Source organism: Aquarana catesbeiana, linkage group LG07 (assembly GCF_042186555.1).
Source record: "Aquarana catesbeiana isolate 2022-GZ linkage group LG07, ASM4218655v1, whole genome shotgun sequence".
Lineage (NCBI taxonomy): Eukaryota > Metazoa > Chordata > Amphibia > Anura > Ranidae > Aquarana > Aquarana catesbeiana.
In genome coordinates, this window is record NC_133330.1 from 136,596,113 (window position 1) to 136,618,339 (window position 22,227).

At 45.5% G+C, this 22,227-nt stretch overlaps 1 protein-coding gene and 1 non-coding gene across 5 annotated transcripts in view; both read right to left on the reverse strand.

Annotated features, from left to right (window-relative positions):
* UBN2 (ubinuclein 2) overlaps window positions 1–22,227 on the reverse strand; it is a 690,706-nt gene that overhangs the window by 122,973 nt on the left and 545,506 nt on the right. The window lies entirely within an intron of this gene.
* Window positions 5,992–6,110, reverse strand: LOC141104106 (5S ribosomal RNA). Its single transcript, XR_012235476.1, has one exon. It is a non-coding gene; the product is annotated as a 5S ribosomal RNA (ribosomal RNA).

A 22,227-nucleotide genomic window follows, 5' to 3' on the forward strand; every position in this document is an offset into this window, starting at 1 on the left:
TCTAATAGACTGCCATTTCCCCCGTCATTTTCAATTCCTGTCCTGAATATTTCCCTGGTGCCTCAACCAACCATATCATTGTCTTCCATGTGAACTGACCCTGGCCTGTTTCTCGACTATGCCTCTGTCTGCCGTCTGCATTGTTAATCCACCATGTTTCTGCCTTTCACATGAACTGACCCTGGACTGTATCGACTACGCCTCTGTCTACTGTCTATTTCCGCCTTTTACGTGCACTGACCTCAGCCTGTTGACCATGTTTTTGCCTGCCCTTTGGACTGATCTTTCACTCTGCTACACAGGGGTCTCACATATGTGAGGGGCTCCAGAATAGTGTTACGAGTTGAGAAAACCAGTTTTTGGTTTTCTGTGTTCCCAGAACAGGGTCTGGTTGTCCGGAGGCTTCAAAGCGATTTGGGTGGGAGAAGCCTCTACCCCTGTCCCCGTTCTTTCCTGACCAATGCCCCAAGCTTGATGGTCCTGCCTTCTCCCTGGACAAATACTTTGGCTGTACTGACCTTATCTCTGCCTGCTGCATGTACTATGGACAGTATTCCTGCCTGCTGCATGGACGATCCTTTTGCTGCTGCTGACCACATCCCTGCCTGCTATCTGCACCAATGCTTTGGCTGTTCTGACAACATCACTACCTGTACTGACTGATCCTGCCTGCTTTACTGTTGCTGTCCACGTTCCTGCCTGCTGCCTGGACCAATGCTCTCCTCTGTGGACGACTGCACTACTAAAACCGCAGGTAATCTTTTCTTTACCCTTTGCTGAGCAGAATGTGTTTTGGTTTGTAATTGGCATGCTATGTGTTAGAAATATGAAGGCCCTTCAACAATGTGATAGGTTGTCAGGAATTTATGTGTGTAATTTATGCTCCTAGAACGCCTGACGGCGCTACTTCAATATTGGGCCTCTGTATGTGACCAGGCTGTGTAAAAGTCTCACACATGTGGTATTACCATACTCAGGAGGAGTAGCAGAATGTATTTTGGGGTGTCATTTTTTCTATGTACATGCTGTGTGTTAGAAACATCTCATAAATTAACAACTTTGTGTAAAAAAAAAAAAAAAAAAAAAAAAAAAAAAAAAAAAAAAAAAAGATGCGGTTTAATTTTTTTTCCACATTTTCCAAAAACTACCATTCAAAAGACTCATTATGCCTCAGATTATATGTTAGGGTGTTAGCTTTCCAAAATGGGGTCATTTTGTGGGCATTTCCATTGACGTGGTGCTCCAGGGCCTTCAAAAGTGTGATAGGTTGTCATCAAATGAGATGTGCAATTTATGCTCGTAGAACGCCTGGAGGTGCTACTTAGATCTTGGACCTCTGTATGTGGTCAGGCTGTGTAGAAGTCTCACACATGCGGTATCGCTATACTCAGGAGGAGTAGCAGAATGTATTTTGGGGTGTCATTGCAAGTATGTGCTGTCGAAGCAGAGTGCCGATCAAAATGCTTCCAAACCTTAAACTGCTCCCGCCCTAGTGTGAACTAATCCAGGTGCTGGCATTGCACAAGTTGAGTGGAGATAAGAAGAATCCTGGATTGCTGCACTCTGAAGAAAAACATCTTTATTGTAGAACTTAAAAAATCCAAAATACAGTCACATAAATAGAGACAGGATGGGGTATAATCTCTAACACGTTTCACATCATTGGATGCTTACTCATAGCCAACAGACAAAAATGAGATGCATGTGCTGTGTGAGAGAAAAAAAACTTATGACAATTTTGTGTAAAAAAAAAAAAATTCTTAATTTTCCCAAGAATTGGGGGAAAAAATTACAACTTCAGAAAACTCACCATGCCTCTTACTAAATACCTTGGAATGTCTGTTTTCCAAAAAGGGGTCATTTGGGGGGTATTTATACTTTCCTGGCTTGTTAGGGTCTCAAGAAATGAGATAGGCCGTCTGTACATCAGGTGTGATCAATTTTCAATGATTTGCACCATAGCTTGTAGACTAACTTTCAGAGAGACCAAACAATATACACCAATTTGGGTTATTTTTACTTAAGCTATGTAACAGTATACATTTTGGCCCAAATTTATGAAGAAAAATTACTTATTTGCAAAATTTTACAATAGGACCTAAAAAAAGGTGTTTTTTTTTCAAAATGTTCTCTCTTTTTTTGCTTATATTGCAAAAAATAAAAAACCCAGCGGTGATTAAATACCACCAAAAGAAAGCTCCGTTTGTGAGAAAAATAGGATTTTTAAAACAGCTTATCTGTAAAAATCCTTTTCTTTGAAGTATATCAGGGGACACAGAGCCATAGTAATTACTATATGGGTTATAGGCCACCTTCAGGTGATGGACACTGGCATGCCCTAAATTCAAAAGTGCACTCCCTATATAACCACTCCCACTACTGGGAGTACTCAGTTTTGTAGCAAAGCAATACATGTGTATACCAAGAAGGGAGGGACCTCTGTGTCCCCTGATGTACTTCAAAGAAAAGGATTTTACAGGTAATCTGTTTTAAAAATCCTATTTTATTTTCATACATCAGGGGACACAGCCAAAGTAATTACTATATGGGATGTCACATAGCAATGCTAACTGAAGGGAGGGAGACAAAAAAAAAAAAGTAGTCTGCAGTACACTGTGCCCAAAAGGCAATATCCTTATGACCTTTTACATCTACTTGATAGAATCTGGTAAATGTATGGTTTAAAGACCAAGTTGCGGCCTTGCAGATCTGAGCCATGGAGGCTTGGTGAAGCACTGCCCAAAAAGCACTAACAGCCCTGGTTGAGTGTGCTTTAATATGAAAAGGAGGAATTTTCCTCTTTAAACCATAAGCTTGAACAATCATTTAACTAATCCATTTAGAAATAGTAGATTTCGATGCTGCCTGTCCTCTTTTAGGACCGTCTGGTAATACAAACAAAACATCTGTTTTACGAATCTGAGCGGTCACTTTCAAATAGACCTTGACCGCTCTCACCACATCAAGAGAATGTAGTGACCTTTCTTCCACAGAAACGAGGTTCTGGAAAAAAAAATGAAGGCAGAACAATATCCTGGTTTACATGAAAACTCGATACTACCTTCGGTAGGAATTCAGGATTAGGCCGCAATACAACCTCATCCTTATGAACAACCAATATGGCTCTTTACAAGAAAGAGCAGCCAACTCTGTTACTCTTCTTGTAGAAGATATGGCAATCAAGAAAAATTATTTTTCCCCGTCAAGAGAACCAAGGGAATATCTCTGTATTGGCTCAAAAGGCTGCTTCTGTAAGCCAACAGGACTAAAATTAAGTCCCAATAGTTCAGGGGTGACCAAACTGGAGGATTAATCCGCGTTACCCCCTGAATAAAGTTATGAACCAGAGAGTGAGAAGCAAGTGGATGTTGAAAAGAAAGACCGATAAGGCCGGCATCTGGCCTTTGATAGGATTAAAAATAAAGCTGACCTTGAGTGCTATCTGTAGGAATTCAAGGATCCTACCTATGACTATTTCCTGGGGTGCCAATCCCTGGATTCACATCAGGAGACATATGCCTTCCAGATTCATTAATATATGATACTGGAGGCTGGCCTCCTAGCATTAACCAAAGTAGAACTACTGAAGCTGACAACCCACGGTCTTATTTTAGAATGTGGGTCTCAATAGCCAAACCGTTAAACTTAGCATTTGTAAGGAAGGATGGAATACCGGACCTTGCGAAAGAAGGTCTGGCCACAGTGATAAGGACCAAGGGTCCCCTATCACCATCTTTATGATTTTGGCAAATCAAGATCTCCTGGTCCACAAGAATCACCTCCTTCCCTTCTTGCTTGATCCTGCGAAGAAGGCGCGGAAGGAGAACAGGAGAGAAAGCATTGATCAGTGAAAACTGATCACATGGAAATACCAAGGCATCGGTTTCGTATGCCATCGGATCTCTTGTCCTTAACAAAAAGTTGTCGATCTTGTTGTTGAACCCGGACGCCAATAGACCCACGTCCGGAACTCCCCATCCTTGGCATATTGACAGAACGATGCCGGGGTGAAGAACCCTTCTCCCAGAAACAATAGTTGGTGACTCAAGTAGTCTGCCTGCCAATTCTCCATTCCTAAAATGAAAATGGCTGACAGACAAGGAATGTTGCTTTCTGCTCAAGACAGAAAAATAATTCACCTCTTTCTGGGCCGCACGACTTCTCATGGTCCCTTTGTGATGGATATAAGCCACAGCTGTGGCATTGTCGGATAGTTTTATAGTCTGAGCGTCCAGGCCTCCAGGGCCAGACGTACTGCCCGAATCTTCTAGAATATGGATGGGCAAGGTCATCTCTGATCTGGACCATGTCCCTCGGACAGACGCTTCTTCCAGGACTGCTCCCCAGCCCAAAGGGCTGGCATCTGTTACCACTCTCTAGGTAACTGGTAGAAAGGATCTTCCTTTTTGAAGATTCTTGGATATCGACCATAAATTGAGGCTCTTACGCACTTTGGCGGATAAACGCAACGGGAAGTTCAGAGCTTGGATCTTCATGTTCCAAGTTGACAGGATACTGTTTTGCAGCAGACTTGAATGGAACTGCGCATAAGGAACGGCCTCGAAGAAGCCACCATCTTTCCCAATAAACACATGCAAAGATAAATAGAAGGATTTTTCTTCGTTTTGACCCACCGAATCAGGTCCTTTAAGGAACAGATTCTTTCCTGGGGTAAAAATACCTCTTAGTGGACTGTATCGATAATCAGCCCTAAGTACTGCAATCTCCTTGATGGTTTTAAGTTGGATCTTACTAGGTTGAGGATCCAACCCAAGTATTCCAGGTAGCTGACTGCGGTAACCAGACCTTGGTTTAAACGGGCTACCGATTGACCTATCAAGAGTAGATAGTCTAAGTAGGCTAGTATCCTTATACTTTGAGCCCTTAACCTGGCAAAAGGAGGAGCCAGGATCTTTATACTCACTTGAAGTGCAGTAGCTAGCCCAAAAAGGTAGAGCTATAAACTGGAAATGAAGATTTTCTACCTCGAAGCGTAGGAATTTCTTGTGAGCGGGGAAGATTGGCACATGGAGATAAGCATCGTTGATGTCGATAGATGCCAAAAGTTCTCTCCCTTGTAGGAAGGAGACTACTGATCGGATAAATTCCATGCGAAGAGAAATACTTTTTTTCTTTGGATCCTTAGGAACGTTTGATCTGAGAAAAAACGAGGAGGTGGGAACTCTTGGAACTCCAGATTGGAGCTATTGAGGAAGTCCCTCATTCATCTTCCTGTCAGATCCATGATAACTGCAGAAGAATTCCCCCCTATTGAGCTAGCAGGGAGCCTCCTGATAAGGAGGCTACAGTATCTTGTAGGTTTTCCTCCCCAAGACCTCTTTTTGTCCCTGGGGTTAACCCTGAGGATTACCTACTGAACCTGATGGCGGAAGCCATCGTGACTGCCTGGAGGCTAATGTCCCTGGCACAAAAGAAAGAGCTTAAAAATGAAAAAAATATTTACTCCTTTATTTAAATGGAAAAAAGGGGGTACTTTTCCCACTAGAATTTCTTTGGATGAATTATCCAAACAACCTCAATTGGCTGTTCTACCGCAAAAGGAAGACTAGCCAGGAGTTTCTGTATGGTGATAGGAAGATTATCCTCCGCTGATGTGCGTTCCTGCACTTATGCGTTTAGCTGTGTTTAGCAGCAATGTGCACAGAACCGTGTATAGCATCTGGTATTCCCAGGCTGTACAGATACAAACCACCACAGACATCTCAGCAGTTGTGCGTTTGACTAGTTTATAAGCCAGCACCTGCCTGAGAACTTTTTTAAAAAGGAACTCAAAAGCCATTGTTGCAAGCAAAACGCTGCCAGAATTCTGGGCCTGCTGAGCAGGATCCTAGAACACCTGTTAAACTGGCCTTACAACGATTAATTACTGTCAGCCAGGCTGCTCAATCTGTCAGAGAAAAAAGTTTTTTTTTTTTTTAACAGGAATTCCAACTTTATTCGTCGGATGCCTAAGCATATGAATATGAATATTGTCTACGGCACCTGGTATTCCCAGGCGGTCTCCCATCCAGGTACTAACCAGGCCCGACCCTGCTTAGCCTCTGAGATCAGATGAGATCGGGCGCTTTCAGGGTGATGTGGCCATAGGCCAAATAACAGTTCTTATTCACAGAGGATATACTGCGTCAATTGCTAGTATACCGTACTTAGTGAATTTCCTCCACCATAGGATAAAGTGTAAAAACTTAACTAGGAGGAAAATAACATTAATCTGGGAAATCTTCTCAGATACAAAAAAGGCTTTTTCAACAATAAATGGACAGGAAAAAATCATGCACAGTCTGAGGAGGCTTTAACGAACCCAAACACTTAGTTAAGGGAACATAAATGTGGAGTGGACCATTCAGCAAGATATTGAAACCAGCTGGTTCTCCCGCATTTGACACCTCAGAAGAGGAGTTATCAGTCTCAACACGGTCTTCTCCCGCCCCTAGTTCCCCCGTTTGAGGGTCCTGGGCAATGAAAGAGAATCTGTGCGATTAAAGTCGCTAAACTCATGGCTGAGGGAAAAAAGAACCTTTGGTAAAATACACAGGGGCTGCAAACATTTTTATGCCCCTGATGCTCACTATAACCAGTCACTTCCTCTCAGGGGAGGATGCCATCTGTAGAGATGAGTAGGCTTACCAGAGCTAGAGGGGGACTCCTTTAGCTCCATTTCTGGGGGTGTTTTACCCCCCCTTCTGACCTTAGCCCGATGAACACAGCATTAGTACCATCAGAAGAAATTGCATGCACTGCTTGAGCGATAGTCCAGCTCTGTTGCGGTTTATCAATGCCCAGCCTGATGCAATAATAAATGTGTCAAAGGAATGCCTGTGTCACCAACCTCTAATGCCACTTTGCTCCTGTGTCCCTCCACAGCTGCAACAATAGATATGGTGCCTTTAAACCATGCCTCCTCATGTTTGGACGGCTGAGGACACCAACAGCGCTTAGCTCCGCCCCCCCCCACGTTAGCCATGGCTTTCCTATTACCTTTTTTTTTTCCAAAAAAGAAGCATTTCCCGTGCGAGCGGCGTGCTCCCGGTCCCTGGGACCCACGAGATGAAGCAGCATGGCGCGGGGGGGTCTTGTAAGCCGCCTAGCGGCGTGCTGATCGCACCAGTTTTTTTTTTTTTTTTTAAAAACATAAAGCGCTTTTTCCCCAAGGAGAGGGAGAAGAGAATCAGCACAGGGGGGGGCGATTGGTGGGGAGAAGAACCCCCCCCCTCCCAAGCTTACCAGAAGTCCTGTTGTCTGACTGGAGGAAGAAGCATCTAGCTCTCCTGACACAGCATGCTCTCTCAGAGTGAGGCGGTGAGTGCTCAATACAACCCCCAGTGGTGACACATAGTCATGACAACATTATTTCTTAAAGGAGACATTCATAAGAAAATTCAAAGGGATTTCTTAGAAAACTCCACTTACTTTTCCCCACTGCAGGGTTTTCTGTGGTAAACCAACAGACCCAATCTTTACCCTTCACGGTGGGTTCCATTAAACCTTCAGGAGCTGGGGACCCTAGAGGGAACCCTGCTATCCTGGACCTGCAAAAACACCCTGCCAGTAAAACTTTATGGCCTTACTACCAAAAGTACTGGATCCCAGGGTCCAGCTCTATAAAAAGTGAAGCATTCACAGGCAAAACCTTGTTTCTTCGGATACGAGGTCCGGGTACCATTCCATTTGGCCCAAAAAGAGATACTTTGAATGGATCCGGTCAGCATGGCTAGCTCCAGCAAAGATTGCTGCAGTGGAGCTCAGCACAGCACATCTTTACTCATGACCAACACCTTAGACACTGGCGAAAAAACTGAGTACTCCCAGTAGTGGGAGGGGTTATATAGGGAGTGCACTTTTTAATGTAGGGCGTGCCAGTGTCCATCACCTGAAGGTGGCCTATAACCCATATAGTAATTACTATGGCTCTGTGTCCCCTGATGTATGAAAAGAAAAAAAATGATAAAAATTTTGTTTGGGTACAGTGGAGCTTGACTGAGTAATTGTCATTCAAAGTGTGAGAGCGCTGAAAGCTAAAAATTGGTCTGGGCAGGAAGGGTGTATAAATGTCCTGTATTGAAGTGGTTAAAAATAATATGTGAAAACGGATGAAATTGTGTAACAAAAGGTATCCTCTTAGTGTGTTTTTTATTTAACAGAAATTATCCTGAAGCATCAATAAGAAAGGAACGTTTAAATCTAAACAATATTAGAACAAATAAAAATGTTATTTAGATTATGGTGTCTTTATATATATTTTTTTTCAACAGAACAATGTGATGGTTCCTGAGTGAATAATGAGATGAGTTTCTACGTGGTTAACCATTTGTGTATCAGTGGTGTGAAGTGATTAATGAGCGAAGGAATATAATTGTACTAATGAACAATTAACCATAGATTGATTCCATATGTACAGGGGGCTGCACATACAGGGGGTTCTTCCAAAGAAGTGGGGTTCTTTAAATAAGTGGCACTTCTGCTCTTGCACCATCCATCTGAACATCATCTTCTCTCTTCACAAGTAAACCTGCGTTTATACCTCCACATACCTTAAAACTGAATATTGACTGACTGCACAAATGCATATTTGGTAAACCTGCGTTTATACCTCCACATACCTTAAAACTGAATATTGACTGACTGCACAAATGCATATTTGGTAAACCTGCGTTTATACCTCCACATACCTTAAAAATGAATATTGACTGACTGCACAAATGCATATTTGGTAAATCTGTTTGTCACCAGTGTTTCAACTCCATCTGTAGCCATGCTCACATTATTTCAATGCTTATTTAGCCATTAAGTCTTACCTAAATTATGGGTTCCCTTATCTTTACAATTTTGGCCTTTTAGTCCCCTTGCAGTTTGGTTGTGGTGTGAAAGTTATGCCCTGCTAGCTGTGTTCCTAATATGCCCTCCTAATTAATTGCCACATTCAACCCACACCCAACACACAGTATAAAAACAAGGCCTTCTTTACGGGGGAGCACATACAGGGGGCTGCACATACAGGGGGTTCTTCCAAAGAAGTGGGGTTCTTTAAATAAGTGGCACTTCTGCTCTTGCACTTCAGCAATTTGCACAAAGCTAACTATAACAGACTGCAGGTGACCCCATTTCCAAATTGTATCATCTTTCTGAAACATGCACTCTTTACTTCTCCTCCTTTTCACAATTGCTGCCTCTCTCCTCAAACTCTCTTTTCTTCATCCCTCTGCTCCACCCCACAATCTGTACATATCACCCTCACTTCTCCCCTCCCCCTATTACTGCACTCATCACCTCTTTCTAACTCTAAGCCCACTTGCTAACATACCCCCCAGGATACTGAAGCATGTCCCCTCATACAAATCATATTATCATATTACCTCCCTCACTCTTCTGCTTCTCCTAATCGCTGGAGATATTTCCCCAAACCCTGGGCCCCCCTTATTTAACTGTGCCCAACACACCCATCACCATCACCCTACACCCTCTGGCAGTAGTCGCAATCTACACAATTTAGTCTCCATTCCTCTTCTTCCCAACACCAGCCTCCCTCTCTCCTGCGCCCTCTGGAACGCCCGCTCTGTCTGCAACAAACTCACTGCTGTTCATGACCTCTTTGTCACTAATTCCTTTAATCTACTTGCCCTCACCGAAACCTGGCTCCACGAATATGACACCCCTTCTCCTGCTTCCCTCTCCCAGGGTGGCCTTCACTGGACTCACTCCCCTAGGCATAATGGACGCAAGGGAGGTGGAGTGGGATTCCTCCTATCCCCCCAGAGCACCTTCCAGGTTATTCACCCTCCTCCCTCTTTATCCCTGTCATCATTCGAAGCCCACTGTATAGTCTATTCTCTCCTACTTCCCTAAGAATTGCTGTGATCTACCGGCCCCCTGGACCATTATCGACTTTCCTTGATGAGTTTTCTGCCTGGCTACCCTACTTTCTCTCTTCGGATATTCCCACAATCCTTCTCGGTGATTTCAACATCCCTGCTAATACAAACACTCCTGCTACTTCTAAACTTCTTAGTCTAAACTCTTCATTTGACCTGAAGCAATGGGTACAGGCTTCTACTCACTCTGATGGCAACACCCTTGACCTTGTATTCTCCTACCTATGCACTCCATGCAACTTCTCAAACAATCCTTTTCCTCTCTCCGACCACCACCTTATTAGTTTCTCTCTCCCCCGTCTTCCACCAATTTTCCCTCCAATCACCTAACCATCACCCGTAGAAACTTTCACAACGTCAACTCCTCTCTCCTCTATTCTGCTGACCACCTCTATGACAAAATTTCTCCCCTGTCCTGCCCCAACCAAGCCACGTCCATCTACAATAAATCTCTGTCCTCCACCCTGGACAAGCTCGCTCCCCTCACTACACACAGAATCAGGCCTCGACCCCTACAACCCTGGCAAACAGATGACACTAAAACTCTCAAAAAACGTAGTCGCGCTCTTGAGCATCTGTGGCACAAGACTAAGTCTCTCAAAGACTTCAACCAATACAAATCTGCCCTCAAAAAAATACTATTCTTTCCTCCACACTGCCAAGCAAACCTATTTTACAACTCTTATTAACACCTTCTCATCCAATCCCCGTAAACTCTTCTCTACCTTCAACTCTCTACTTTGTCCTCCACCGCCTCCACCCACTGACTTACTCACTGCCTGGGAAATTTGCTAATCACTTCAAAAACAAGATTGATACAATCCGTGATGAAATCTCCATTCTACAGGTATCTCCCCCAGCTAAGACCCCATGTCAACAGGTACAACTGACACTCCCCCTATTCAAATCTGCTACTACAGACGAAGTTGCTAAACTCCTTTCTATCACCCACCTAACCACCTGTCCCCTGGACCCTATTCCCTCTCAAATGCTACGGTCACCCTCTGACCCCATCCTACACTCTCTAACCCACATCTTCAATCTCTCCCTCACCTCTGGCATCTTCCCCGATGCTCTAAAACATGCACTGGTCACCCCAATACTCAAAAAGCCTTCCTTGGACCCTACCAATCTTAACCTACGCCCTATCTCCTTGCTCCCCTTTTCCTCTAAACTCCTTGAATGCCTGGTTTACAACCAACTGAGTGACCACCTCATTAGAAACAACCTTCTTGATCCTCTTCAATCTGGATTTTGCCCTCAACACTCCACAGAAACTGCTCTTTTAAAACTCACAAATGACCTAACTGCAAAAACCAACGGACACTATTCTGTACTCCTACTTCTGGATCTTTCAACTGCCTTTGACACGGTTGACCACCCCCTCCTCCTCAAAAAACTTTACTCCCTCGGTCTCCATGACTGTGCTCTTCAGTGGCTCTCATCCTACCTATCCCAACGCACCTTCAGTGTCACTTACAATTCTACTTCCTCCACTCCTCTTCCCTTCTCTGTCGGGGTCCCCCAAGGTTCTGTTCTTGGACCTCTTATTTTCAATCTACACCTCTTCCTTGGGTCAGTTGATTGTCAAGTCTCTCACTTACCAGACCGGAGAGTCCACTTGGGCAGAGGGTATTTACGTATCCGACTCGCGGCCCCTGGTAGAGCAGACAGGAGGCCCACGAGTGCGGAGTGGTATGAGAGCCTGTGCAGGAGTCCGTGTTCCGGATGTTAGCAGTCTTCAAACAGCAGATGATAGTCAGCGGCACAGACAACAGATGCTGAACAGGAGCTGGAGACAGGTTAGTGCACAAGCTGGGTTTGGCAACAGGCGGGCAGCAGAGGTACAGAAGGAGCAGGCAGAAGCGAAGTCAAAACAGGCCGGGGTCAAATGCAGGCGGAGGTCAGGAGAGTCCAAAAGGCAAGCCGGGTCGTCAACAGATCAGGAACACAGGAATCACAGGAACTAGGAACAGTTAACAGGAACTAGGCACGGAGCTGTTGATCAGGCAGCACTGATCAGAGGGAGAAGCAAGCCTAAATAGGCTGATTGGCGCCAAACGCCGCGTTCGTGCACGCACCGTTACGCACAGGTGCCCGAGCGCGCCCCCGGACAGCGGCATGCACACCAGCGCCACCAGCGCCACCAGGCGAACGCATAGCAGCGCCCATAGGCATACGTGCCCGTGCACCACCGCGTCCACCACGGCCAGCCGGCATGCCAACAGCAGTGCCCATAAAAGCAGGCGCCCGAGCACCCGCAGGAAAGCGCGCACCAACGCGCCCTGGCGCGCGACGACGCCCAATCAGGTAAGCTCTCTGACAGTGCCCCCTCCTCAAGGGCAGACACCGGATGCCCACTTGGGCCAACTTGGAGGCATATGAGTCCTTGAAAGCTTGCAGGAGTTCCCCGGCATGCAAATTATCTTCTGGTTCCCATGAATTGTCTTCAGGGCCATATCCCTTCCACTTTATGAGGTATTGGGTTTGATTTTGTCTTTTTCTGCAGTCTAATATTGCCTCTACTTCAAATTCCTCCTCGTTGTCTACAAGGATGGGTTTGGGTGGACCGACAGTACGGCCAACAAAAGAATTGGGGATAACCGGCTTTAAGAGAGATACATGGAAGACTGGGTGCACCTTCAGGGAATTCGGCAGATCAAGCTCGTAGGCAACATCATTAATTTTCCTCCTTACCAGGAAGGGACCCAGGAACTTAGGGCCTAATTTTTTGGATGGACATGCCAGTTTCAGATTGGCGGTAGAAAACCATACTGGGTTACCAGGTTCCAACACGAGTTCTCCACGCCTCTTTTTGTCAAACACCTTCTTATAACTTGCTTGGGCCTTGGCCATGGTATCTTGTAACAGCTTATTGTTCACCGAGAAGAAATTCAGGGTCTCAGATACTGCAGGAACAGAACATTCAGGTATTGATCCAGGTAAAAAGGTCGGATGAAAGCCATAGTTGGCATAGAATGGAGTCTGGTTGGTGGCTGAATGCAAGGAATTATTATAAGAGAACTCCACAATAGGGAGTAGGGGGGCCCAATCGTCCTGGGAGAATGCGGAGAAGCAGCGGAGATACTGCTCCAGCGTCTGATTCGTCCTCTCAGTTTACCCATTGGACTGGGGATGGTAGGCCGAGGAGAATGCCAACTCAATTTCCAAGGAGCCACAGAGGGCCTTCCAGAATCTGGAGGTGAATTGGACACCATGGTCAGAAACTATATTCTTCGGAACTCCATGCAGCCTGACAATTTCTTTAATAAACATATCAGCCGTCTCCGTGGCCGATGGGGTACCCTTCATTGGGAGAAAATGAGCCATTTTAGACAATCTGTCTACCACGACAAAGATGGAGGAGAAGCTTTCTGATGGGGGGAGTTCAACGACAAAATCCATTGAGATCATGCTCCATGGTCACTCTGGGACTGGAAGAGGTTTTAACAGTCCCCAAGCTCTGGCCCGGCTGGTTTTGCTTCTAGCGCAAGTATTGCAGGAATCAATGAACCTTCTACAATCCCTAATGAGATGAGGCCACCAGAAGGTACGTAGTACCAGATCACTTGTTTTTCTTGAGCCGAAATGTCCAGCTAATTTGTGATCGTGACACAGTTCCAATACCTGTATCCTTAGTTCTTCGGGGACCACAATCTTGTTTTCATGCCAAAATAGGCCATCCTTGGTACAGGTCCCAGCGGGCGGCATCGCCCCCATAGAAGCCCGTCTGATTCGAGAGATTAGATCTTCCTGAAGAAGCAAGAAATTTTCAGGGGGAAGGATGGTATCTGGAGGTGCGGTTTCTTCCGAATCATGGAACATTCGTGAGAGTGCGTCAGATTTAATATTTTTGGATCCGGGTCCGAAGGTGACATGGAACTGGAATCGAGAGAAAAAAAAGTGCCCATTTGGCCTGCCGGGGTCTTAACCTCTTAGCCGTTCTCAGGTATTCCAGGTTTTTATGGTGCGTGTAGACCAGTATGGGATAAGCAGCACCCTTCAGAAGGTAACGCCATTCCTCCAAGGCCGCCTTAATAGCTAGGAGTTCACGGTCACCCACATCGTAGTTTCTCTCGGAAGGTGAGAGTTTTTGTGAGAAAAACCCCACAGGGTACAGAAGAGCTTTGGTGCCTTGTCGTTGTGAGAGTACGGCCCCTACTGCAATTTCGGAAGCGTCAACTTCCAACACAAATGGTAGAGCTGGGTTGGGGTGTTTTAAAATAGTGGCTGATGTAAATAGAGCCTTGAGTTCCTCGAAGGCCGACTGCGCCTTAGGAGTCCAGAAAAACCGACTTCCTTGTTTGGTAAGTTCAGTAATAGGAGCGATTATCAAAGAGAACCCTTTTATGAATTTTCTATAGAAGTTGGCAAAGCCAATAAAACGTTGTACCCCTTTCTTATCAATAGGTGCAGGCCAGTCCAGGATAGCAGATACCTTTTGGGGATCCATCTTGATGCCCTCAGGGGAGATGATCAGGCCCAGAAACTGAATGCATTGAAGCTCAAACTCACATTTCTCAAGTTTTGCATAGAGCCCATGTTGCCTAAGTCGGGTGAGAACATTTCGCACATGCCTGCGGTGGTCGGTCTGGGAGGTGGAGAAAATCAAAATATCGTCCAGATAGACTATGACATAGAGGTCTAGGAAGTCACGGAATACGTCGTTGACAAAGTGCTGGAAGGTGGCTGGTGCGTTGCACAGGCCAAAGGGCATGACAAGGTACTCATAGTGCCCGAATCGAGTACGAAAAGCTGTTTTCCACTCATCCCCTTCTCTTATGCGAAGTTGTATGCCCAGCGGAGATCCAGCTTGGTGAAAACTCTTGCGGTTCCCAGTCTCTGGAATAACTCGGGTACTAAAGGTAACGGGTATCTGTTCTTTACAGTAATTTTGTTTAATTCCCGGTAGTCGATACAGGGACGTAGGGTGTGGTCCTTCTTCTTCACGAAGAAAATGCCTGCACCGGCTGGAGACGTGGAAGGGCGGATAAACCCTTTCTTTAAGTTCTCGTCAATGTAGTTTTTTAAGGTGCCCAGCTCCTGCTCAGTTAGTGGAAAAATCCTTCCAAAGGGAACTTCGGTTCCAGGTAAAAGTTCTATTGGGCAGTCATAAGGCCTGTGAACTGGAAGAGTCTCTGCCCCCTTCTTACTGAAGACATCCTGGAAGTCCCGATAGGCCTCAGGAAGAGATGGGCAAAGTTTGGTATCCGAATCCAAACAAAGACATTGAGTCGGTGAGACGGGGGTCCCACGTAAGCAAAGTTGCCTGAAGTAGTCAGATAAGAATTGGATTCTTCCTGTGGACCAGTCAATGCTGGGGTTATGTGCCTGTAGCCAGGGCATTCCGAGAATGATTGGGAAGAGAGGGGAGGAGATGACATCCAAATGTAAGAGTTCCTGATGTTCCGGGCCTATGGTGGCCAGTAGCGGAACAGTCTCACAGGTCACTGGACCTGAACTAAGGGTAGAGCCATCAGCTAGGAATACTGCAAGACCCTGGGTCTTAGGTTGAAGAGGAATGCCATGATTATTGACAAAGGTTTGATCGATGAAGCCACTGCATGCTCCAGAGTCAATAATGACCGACACCGGGATGTTCTTTCCGGGAAGCTGTAATACAACAGAGATAGTCAAATGGTTACCAGGTTTGGGCAAAACAGATGCACAAGCGGAAGAAGACGTCAGACACTTACGTATCTTGTTAGGGCAGGTCCTCACAAAATGTCCTTGTTCCCCGCAATACAGGCATAGGTTGTGCGTACGTCTGCGCATCTTCTCTTCCGGGGTAAAGGATGGCCGGAGCAGACCAAGCTGCATGGGTTCGGGTGCTTCCGTGGCTGAAGTAGAGGAGAGAGGCAATTGGTTGGGGGAACTGGGAACTCTAGGGAGCATCCAAATAGGACGAGGGTGACCAGAGGACCTCTCAGAGCGTCTTTCTCTCAGACGTCGGTCAATTTAAATAGATAGGTTATTAAGTTTGGGGTATCCCAACACGTGCCAGTTCATCCTTAAGGGGATCAGATAACCCCATCCGAAATTGATGACGCAAGGTAGCGTCGTTCCACTCTGTATCAGAGCTCCAACGACGAAACTCAACCGCGTAGTCTTCGACCGCTCTGCAGCCTTGCTGCAGGGAATGCAGGGCTGCCTCAGCAGTAGTAGTAAGTTGAGGGTCTTCGTACAATTGGGACATTGCCAGAAAGAAAGCGTCCAGGGTATCTAAGGATCTGGACTTCTGCTCCAGTAAATGATGAGCCCAAGTCTGGGGCTCGCCGGACAGCAGTGCAATGACAAATCCCACCTTAGTGGCGTCCAGAGAGAACGTGCGAGGCTGTAGCGCAAAGTAAAGCTTGCAGGCGTTACGGAAGGCCTGGTATTTGCGACGATCTCCAGTAAATTTCTCAGGTGTGGGTACCCTGGGTTCCGGAGGGAGCATTACTACGGAGGGTGCTGAGGAGAGTCCTGCAGATGGTGCCCCTTGGGGGGGAGGAGTAGCTGAGAGGGCTGCCTGATACTGTCAAGTCTCTCACTTACCAGACCGGAAAGTCCACTTGGGCAGAGGGTAGGCTCCCTTACGTATCCGACTCGCGGCCCCTGGTAGAGCGGACAGGAGGCCCACGAGTGCGGAGTGGTATGAGAGCCTGTGCAGGAGTCCGTGTTCCGGATGTTAGCAGTCTTCAAACAGCAGATGATAGTCAGCGGCACAGACAACAGATGCTGAACAGGAGCTGGAGACAGGTTAGTGCACAAGCTGGGTTTGGCAACAGGCGGGCAGCAGAGGTACAGAAGGAGCAGGCAGAAGCGAAGTCAAAACAGGTCGGGGTCAAATGCAGGCGGAGGTCAGGAGAGTCCAAAAGGCACCACCGCGTCTACCACGGCCAGCCGGCATGCCAACACCAGTGCCCATAGAAGCAGGCGCCCGAGCACCCGCAGGAAAGCGCGCACCAACGCGCCCTGGCGCGCGACGACGCCCAATCAGGTAAGCTCTCTGACAGTTGATAGCCTCTCACGGCTTTCAATATCATTTCTATGCTGATGACACACAAATCTATCTCTCCACCCCTCAACTCACTCCATCAGTCTCCTCACGCATCACTAACTTACTAACCGACATATCTGTATGGATGTCACACCACTTCCTCAAACTCAACTTGTCCAAAACCGAGCTTATAATTTTTCCTCCCCCACGTGCCTCTTCCCCTGACTTCTCTGTCAAGAGCAATGGCAAAACCATCCACCCGTCCCCCCATGTCAGGGTGCTATCCTGGATTCTGAACTCTCCTTTCAGCCCCACATCCAATCACTTTCCAAAGTTTCCCGCGCCAACCTCCGCAACATCCCTAAACTACGTCCCTTTCTAACCAGTGAACCAGAGTGTTCTGACCTGAGGAAGGGCGTAAGCATGTAAGCCCAAAATGGAAATCTTTTTGAACACTTTTTGAGATGGAAAAAGTGTAAAATAATCCTTCGCGCTGCTCAGAGTAATAGGTGAATGTATGAAGGCACACAAAAATTATTAAAAAATCAGGTGCATAAATAAATCATTCTGCAGCAAAATCTAATAGTGTTCACAGTACACAATAATAAAAATAATGTATATAAAGTGATTTTGCGCAGAAATACAAATAATCATTCAAACACAGAGTGCAACCAATGGAAATAGGGCAAGCCTCAAATATAAAGGACTGAAAAGTCTAAAATAAAAGTGGTAATGGCTCCAAAAAGGAACACCAAAAATAGTGCAAAAAAGTGATAAGTGTCCAATACCTGTGCAGAAAAAAAATTAATAAACAAACGTGTGTAAAACAATTCGCCACAAAAAAAGGAGATCAGTGTTTTCCAATCTTCCTAGGAGAATAGTTAATACGAGAGAAATGAGTGTTCATAGAGTGGCGGACAGGGACGGTATAATATTGGATAAACCAATCAGTGTTCATCAGTGTCCATACATGACTTCATAAATTGCTTCTTAACATCAGTCTCTCAGAACTCTCACCTCATATAATATATTAAGTCGCATGTGTGAATAAGTATAGCTCTCCACCGCTTCCCGTTGGGTCTTTTTCCAGCTCACATACACTAATAATGGGGCCAAGAGTAGCTTCTCCAGCTGTAAGATCCTCCACTGCGCTATCCCAATATACTTCAGTGCATTAATGCTGGTCTGTGTATCAGCCTTGAGCATTGGGAGGATCTTACAGCAGGAAAATATATATATATATAGCGGCACAAGGCACATAGGTCTGCGAGTACCTGTGTATTGTCTTGTTGAGTATTAGTGTCAGGAAGCTAGTCGTTAGGTAATTTGGACAGTGTATAATCCCCAATCCTCATTAAATTAATAGGTACGATGCCAGGCGGGTGTGGAGAGGCAACTCGTTGTATATCTTGCGGCATGTATGCGTTCCTTGATCATCTGATCGAGGGTGAATACTGCTGTGCAAAATTTAAGTACATTGTTTCCCTGGAAGCCCAGGTTCTGAATCTGGGGAAGCAACTGTCAGCACTGAGAAGTCCCTCCATACTCAAGGAGAGTCAGGAACGTACACTGCAGGTGCCGGCAGGGGCCAGCACAGAAGCAGGTGGAAACAAAGAGGTGCAGGCACTAGGAAAGTGTAGATGAGTGACAGTCAGAAAGGGTAGAGGGGGAAGTGCCAGGGAGGCCGATCCAGGGCTGGAGCATCCCAATAAGTACGCTCCATTGAGTGACATTAGTGAAACCAGTCAGGGACCAGTACTGCTGGAGCTGAGGGACTCTCCTAGCTGCCAGGGGAAAAACTCCTCCAGTGAGAGTTGGGGGGAAGTGAAGGGAAAGGAAAGAAATTCTGGTGGTAGGGGACTCAATTCTTAGAAGGACAGAGAGGCCAATCTGTAACAAAGACCTGAAGCGCTGAACTGTATGTTGTCTACTGGGCGCTCAGGTTCAGCACATCACGGATATTGTGGACAGATTACTGGGAGGAGCTGGGGAAGACCCGGCTGTCATGGGTGCACGTTGGCACCAACGACGAAGTCAGAGGCAGATGGAGTGTCCTAAAGAACGATTTTAGGGACTTGGGAGATAAATTGAGGAAAAGGAACTCCAGAGCAGTATTCTCAGGAATACTACCGGTACATCAAGCCACACCAAAATGGCAGAGGGAAATTAGGGAAGTAAACAAGTGGCTGAAGAGCTCGTGTAGTAAGGAGGGGTTTGGGTTCCTGGAGGACTGGGCAGACTTCTCAGTCGATAACCAGTACTATAGAAGGGATGGACAGCACCTAAATGAGGAGGGTGCTGGGAATGAAGATGGCCAAAAAGTTAGAGGGGTTTTTAAACTAGGCGAAGGGGGGGAAAGTCCAGAGGTAGAGATAGTGAGAGCGGAACATATTCCAGAGGGTAGTATTGGGGGCATTAGTGATAGGTTGACCAAAACACATAAACCCAAGGTAAGTATAGTAGCAAGTCCTAGTTGCAATCTTGGAACACCCAATAAGAGGATAACAAGCGACCAGTCTAAACTACGTGGCATGTTCACCAATGCCAGGAGCCTGGCGGACAAGATGGGTTAACTAGAGATACTGTTGTACGAGGAGGATTTGGATTTTGTGGGAATTTCAGAGACCTGGTTAAACAGTTCTCATGATTGGCTGGCAACCATTCAAGGGTATACCCTTTATCGCAAGGATAGAGAGGGTAAAAAAAGGGGAGGGGTATGCCTATATAGCAAGAATAATGTACAAGTGAATGTGAGCGATGACATCACTAAGGGAGCTAGGGAGGAGGTGGAATCCTTATGGGTAAGAGCTCCAAAGGGATGAAACTGGGGGAAAATAATACTGGGAGTATGCTATAAGCCCCCCAACCTGAAAGAGGAAGGGGAGACAGATCTCCTATCACAAATTGGATTAGCAGCAAGGATGGGAAGTGTTATCATAATGGGGGATTTTAATTATTCAGACATAGACTGGGCAGAGGGAACCACAGGACAATTTTATGGGTCAGATGGTAGACGCACCAACTAGAAATAAAGAGTTACTGGATCTACTAATTACCAACAATACAAACCTGATCACTGATGTGGAAATACGGGGAAATTTAGCTAACAGCGATCACAGGTCAATTGGCTTCAGTATAAATCACACAAATAGGAAACATAAGGGGAATACAAAGACACTGAATTTCAAAAGAGCCAACTTCCCCAAACTACGAACCTTGCTAGAAGGCATAAATTGGGATAAAATCTTAGGAACAAAGAACACGGAGGAGAGCATACTAAATAAGTGCATTAGCCAATGCATCCCATTGGGTAACAAATTTAAAAGAGCGAACAAAAGTCCTGGATGTCTTAACCCCAATGTAAAAATGCATTTAAAAGCTAAGGAGAAGGCATTCAAAAAATACAAGGTTGAGGGATCACCCTCAGCATTCAGACTTTATAAAAAATGCAACAAGAAATGTAAAGGTGCAGTAAGGACGGCTAAGATAGAACATGAAAGACACATAGCAGAGAGCAAAAAAAGCCCAAGAAATTCTTTATAAGTATGTAAACAGTAAAAAAGGGAGGACAGACTATATTGGCCCCATGAAGAATGAGGAAGGACATCTGGTTACAAAGGATGGGGAGATGGCAAAGGTATTGAATTTATTCTTCTCCTCAGTCTTCACAAGGGAATCGGGGGGCTTCAGTAACCAAAACTGCAGTGTTTATCCTCATAACACATCACAGGAAGCACCTCCATGGTTAACAGAGGACAGAAATAAAATTAGACTTGGGAAACTTAACATTAATAAATCACTGGGACCAGATGGCTTGCACTCGAGAGTACTTGGGGAACTAAGTAATTGCCAGACCATTGTTCCTATTTTTTACTGACAGTCTACTGACTGGAATGGTACCAGCTGATTGAAGAAAAGCCAATGTAGCACCAATATTTAAAAAGGGCCTAAAATACATCCCTGGGAATTACAGACCAGTTAGCCTAACATCAATAGTATGTAAACTCTTGGAGGGAATAAGGGACTATATACAAGATTTTAGTAATGAGAACGGTATCATTAGCAGTAATCAGCATGGATTCATAAAGAATCGTTTTTGCCAAGCCAATATATTAACCTTCTATGAGGAGGTGAGTTGCCATCTAGAAAAAGGAGGGCCGTAGACGTGGTGTATCTGGATTTAGCAAAAGCATTTGACACAGCCCCCCATGAACGTTTACTGTACAAAATATGGTCCGTTGGCATGGACCATAGGTTGAGTACATGGAATAAAAACTGGCTTCAAGGGCGAGTTCAGAGGGTGGTGATAAATGGGGAGTACTCAGAATGGTCAGGGGTGGGTAGTTGGTCCCCCAGGGTTCTGTGCTGGGACCAACCCTGTTTAATTTGTTCATAAACGACCTGGAGGACGGGGTAAACAGTTAAGCTAAGCCGGGCAATAACTTCTCCGCAGGATGTGGAAAAAGATCTGAACAAATGAATGGGGTGGGCAACTACATGGCAAAGAGGTTCAATGTAGAAAAATGTAAAATAATGCATTTGGGTGGCAAAAATATGAATGCAATCTATACACTGGGGGGAGGGGGGGGGACCTCTGGGGGAATCTAGGATGGAAAAGGACCTGGGGGTCCTAGTAGATGATAGGCTCAGCAATGGCATGAAATGCCAAACTGCTGCTAACAAAGCAAACAGACTATTGGCATGCATTAAAAAGGGGATTAATTCCAGAGATAAAACGATAATTCTCCCTCTCTACAGCCACACCAAGAGTATGCTGTCCAGGTCTGGGCACCAGTCCTCAGGAAGAATGTACTGGAAATGGAGAGAATACAAAGAAGGGCAACAAAGCTAATAACGAGTCTGGAGGATATTAGTTATGAGGAAAGTTTGCTAGCGCTGAACTTATTCTCTCTGGAGAAGAGATGCTTGAGAGGGGATATGATTTCAATTTACAAATACAGAACTGGTGACCCCACAATAGGGATAAAACTTTCGCGGAAGGGAGTTTAACAAGACTCGTGGCCACTCACTAAAATTAGAAGAAAAGAGGTTTAACCTTAAACTACGTAGAGGGTTCTTTACTTTAAGAGCGGCAAGGATGTGGAATTCCCTTCCACAGGTGGTGGTCTCAGCGGGGAGCATCGATAGTTTCAAGAAACTGTTAAACACCTGAATGACCACAACATGCAGGGATATACAAGGTAATACTGACATATAATCACACACATAGGTTGGACTTGATGGACTTGTGTCTTTTTTCAACCTCACCTACTATGCAACTATGTAAGGCTGGATAAAATGAGAATCATGATTTATTTGCTCTGAATAAAGATTACGATTCTCGGCGTGACATCA